This window comes from Panulirus ornatus, chromosome 10 (genome assembly GCF_036320965.1).
Source record: "Panulirus ornatus isolate Po-2019 chromosome 10, ASM3632096v1, whole genome shotgun sequence".
NCBI lineage: Eukaryota > Metazoa > Arthropoda > Malacostraca > Decapoda > Palinuridae > Panulirus > Panulirus ornatus.
In genome coordinates, this window is record NC_092233.1 from 25428620 (window position 1) to 25433165 (window position 4546).

Below are 4546 nucleotides of genomic sequence, written 5' to 3' on the forward strand. Positions count from 1 at the left end.
CAAGCCTACTTTATTCCCATACTCAAGCCTACTTTAGTCCCATACCCAAGGCTAAATTAATCCCATACCCAAGCCTACTTTAATCCCATACTCAAGCCTACTTTAATCCCATACTCAAGCCTACTTTAGTCCCATACCCAAGCGTACTGTAATCGATCTGGTCCTTAAATCTTTTAGTTGTACAGATTACTGATATCTAAAGACTTCTTTCCCATCAACTAACATCTCCCGTGTGGTCTAGTGGCTAGGATACGCGGCTCTCACCCGCGAGGCTCGGGTTCGATTCCCGGCACGGGAAGCATTTTATTTAGATTTTATTCAATAAAACGTACAATTAACACACTACCCATAAGAAGTTGCAGATTTATCAAACTTGTATGGGATACAAAAGCACGTTATCAGCACAAATGTGGCATGGAAGAAACCCAAAAGTGGCCAGGGATAGTCAATGAATTTCACATGGTGTTCCAATGACAGACTCGCGCGTGACTACATACATGACTACAGTGTGCACAGCTACAAAGGTCGTAACTGCCCACACACACGTCCGTCTGAGAAACAATTTACAGACATAAACAGTGTATGTGTATATCGATATGGTTGGACACTTGGGGGGTGTAAGAAATGAGAATAAGTAAAATAACTGAGAATCTAGAGTGATCAAGTCGCTCTTGACTTTGAAGTTACTGCAGATGACGTACGTAATCCAGCTGACGAGAAGAGGAAAGAGAAATTGAGCTCATAAACCAGTGAAGAGAACGAGCACTTTAGGTGCCACGTTGCAACACCTTACGATGAAGGAGGGAGGTAAAATGAGCACAAACGGTAAACGAAGGCTGGGATCAGGAATTGTGGGGGGAGGGTTCGACACGGTCCGGCAAGACGAGTCAACCAGCTACTGGAAGGTAAAACACGGGTGCCGGAGGTGGGAGGGGAGAGAAAGCAAGAGTAGCCTCCCTCCGAGTACGGCAATTATTAAATATAGCAGAATACGAATTCAGGAAACAAGACTCTATAGTAACCCAACACAGCTTTACCACGACTGTCCTACAGACAAGGGATATTCTCTTAACTCCTCTAAACTCAAAACCTCAACACCATCACTGCCTCTCCACCACAAGAACTCTCGTATCACCACTTGCGCTTTGCAGCTTATGTTCTACATCTTTCCCACACACTTTCCCTGCCAATCGTCAACAAAGCATATATATATATATATATATATATATATATATATATATATATATATATATATATATATATATATATATATATATATATTGGAAAGGATCACAATTTTGCGCGTGATCAAGATATTCCCATGAGTCCACGGGGAAAATGAAACACGATAAGTTCCAAAGTGCACTTTCGTGTAATAATCACATCATCAGGGGAGACACAAGAGAGAAATATAAGTCAGTTGATATACATCGAAGAGACGAAGCTAGGACGCCATTTGGCAAACTGTGATTGTCCAAAACATACAACGAGCGTTCATAAACTTATCATTTTACAAATTTTATCAACAATAAAGTTATCTAATTTGTATAGACCATCACTAATATTAAAATCATAATTCTGTGTGTATTTAATAACAGAAGATTCAATGACATTTCTCTTGGTAATAGAGTCAGAGTTAATAACTGAGATGGCATTACTCTAGTCAATACAATGATCACAGTTTTTAACGTGATTAAACAAGTCATTTGATTCTTGTCCCGTTCTTACACTATATTCTATGTTGTTTAAGTCTAACAGAAAGATCCTTACCAGTCTGACCAACATAAAATTTATCACAGTTTCCACAAGGCACTTTATAGATGCATCGACGAGAATTTTCTGGTGAATTCCTGATTAAGATATTCTTTATAGTATTATTGTTGCTAAAGGCAACATTTACATTAAACGATTTAAGCAACATTGGAAGTAAAGTGACATTCTTATCAAAAGGGAGAACTCTCTGGATTCTCTAGTAATGTCTCAAGTGTGTGCCAATGCAACTACCCAACACGCCTCTGTCGCGTTAGAGATAACAAAAAGTCATCATGAGGCAGAGCCACAGTACACCAAACCAGCAACACACAAACGCTAGTAATGTTACCAAACCAACACACACACGCACACAAACACACAGGGCAGACATCACGACATGGAACGAAGCTGAACGATTCATCAACTCAGACGAAACATAGAACAGCCCTTCCATATATCAGATTTTTCGAGTTTTTTTCCCCAGTGCTGCTGTACCTCCTCTCACACATCCTGACCTCGTCACTAAACCTACACCTTAAGAAGGGTAAACGTTACAGATTCATGTTAAAAAAATAAATGTCAATTCAAGCAATGAATCTCTCTAACCCACGACCAACAACCCTAACCTAGCAAGCTAACACCTTAATTCCGGTCCCACAATGTTCTGTCAATTCCTCGACGCCCAGATGCCAATAACGTTCCCGTCCGAGATATTATTCTTCCTATATTTCAAAATAAATGTCCGGTACAGTTAGACCGAGGTAACCTCCACACGAGCAGAACGAACCACAACACAATCCCGCGGAGGAGCATGACGCACCGCGCACATCACTCCGTCAGGGTGACCGGTATGTTCTACATCGAACCTGAAATGTTCTATAACCTTGACTCTCCACCAGCACAAGAGGACGACACTGCAACAATACAGCAATACAGGCAAAGCAATGTGACTGCTTACAATGACAACATAATCACCATACCTCTACTAACCCTTGGGGTTCTCAGGAATCAATCCATTAAGGTTTTCCCCGATGACGCGCCAGCTGCGTTGTGCGTGGTCAGCGAGGGCACAAAGAATGTTTGTCTTGGTGAAATAGCAGACAATTTAGGAGTTGCACGAGCAAATGAGGAAATCAGGAGACATGAATCCTTGATGAAATGGGAGAGAAAATCGTTCTTGAAAGCCAGTCGTGGTGGGTAACACGATATCAGAGATTAACAGATCCATAAATGATTTTCCTTCTGAATCGTTATGAGCAAATCCCTTTAATATACGAACAGAAACAAAATGATGCACCTGATTTTTTGCTTCTCAACTGTTTTCAGTACGGCCATTTATATACACCAACGGGATGATCTTGACCTACAGTACGCCACATTAGTTCCACTTGACACATTGGTTCCACTTGACACATTAGTTCCACTTGACACATTGGTTCCACTTGATACATTGGTTCCACTTGACACATTGGTTCCACTTGATACATAGTGAGTTGTGGCATTAAAGCGCTTGTGTACATCGTCGCGCATAGACCTGAATGTCCAGACAACAACCTGTCAATGACGGCCAGACTAAAGGTGTTAAGGAAGCAGCAGCCATTCTCTATGAAAACTATATCCACTTTGGTTATAGTTTTCAGTAAGATGATCGAATCTCACGTTAATGCTTCTTATCTGTTATATGCTGGACTAGGGACGTCTTTGTGAAATAGTGTGACAAAATGGAGACCTTGGGGTAGCAGGATAGAGTAGTGAGGAAGGAAGAGAGGAAAGATAGTAAGTTACAGTTGTCCCAGCACCATACTATCAGTCTTCATGAGCAAATCTTCTTACTGATATTTCTTGTTTGCGTAGAGTCAACATTGTGATCGCGAAACGTAAGGTTATTGGCTCTAATGTGGTGTCCGCTGGACGTCGGTGGCGGTTGCAAGGTGGTATGACATAGGGAGACTGGGGGGGGGGGGGGGTCCCCCTGGGCCGGGGACGGGGGAGGGGGGGCGGTGCACCATCTTCTGGGGCCAAAAACACCACCAAAAAATATCACATGAAGTCAGCAATGATCCATAATCTGTATCTGCTGATCTCTTCCCCTGTTTGCGTAATCAACATTCAGATTAACAAATAGAACGGTAATGTCTCTTCATCTGCCGTGTGAGGTGATGAAATCATACTCCAGACGTCACCCTCGGCCCCAACTTGTATCATGGAATCTATACACATTATAACTTGTGGTCGGTGGTCATGTAACTCTGCTAGAGTAGCGCATGGTTATACAGGCACGTTGGATGTTCGCTTCACATTCAGACGATCTCTACACAGCACACACAATACATGGTTTTATTTAATATATGACAATTCAATACCGAGTTCGGCCATCATCGTTGTTAAACACAGTCTGTAACCGCAGCTCGACGCGGACCAGTTCCCGCTGAGCTTAATGTGGGCCATCAACTGCTCCGGCATTGATTGGCTGTCTCTAAATCTTCATGTTAACCGTGATTGGTTGCCATTATGCGCACAGCAAAAACTGCGGATCAAACCTCATCGTTACATCAGTAATGTCTGGCATGTTCAATATCTTAGATGAAGTAGAGATAGCTGAGACTTAATATTAATAGTCAATTAATGTCACAGTTATTAAGGTTATTAACTAACAAGGTCTGATTGAAAGAGTCCGTGAGTGCGGTACGATCACTCAGTGGTGGCAGGTGGCGAGGTAGTGTGAAGTAAGGAGGTTGGGTTAGTGTTAGGCTTCACGGAGACGCTTACTAAGTTGTGTGAACTGTCTCCTGCC

The 4546-nt window shown here is 42.2% G+C and overlaps 1 non-coding gene across 1 annotated transcript; it reads left to right on the forward strand.

The window, feature by feature from the left end:
• Nucleotides 1–226: 226 nt before the first annotated feature.
• Nucleotides 227–298, forward strand: TRNAE-CUC (transfer RNA glutamic acid (anticodon CUC)). The gene has a single exon. It is a non-coding gene; the product is annotated as a tRNA-Glu (tRNA).
• The last annotated feature ends 4248 nt before the right edge of the window (nucleotides 299–4546 follow it).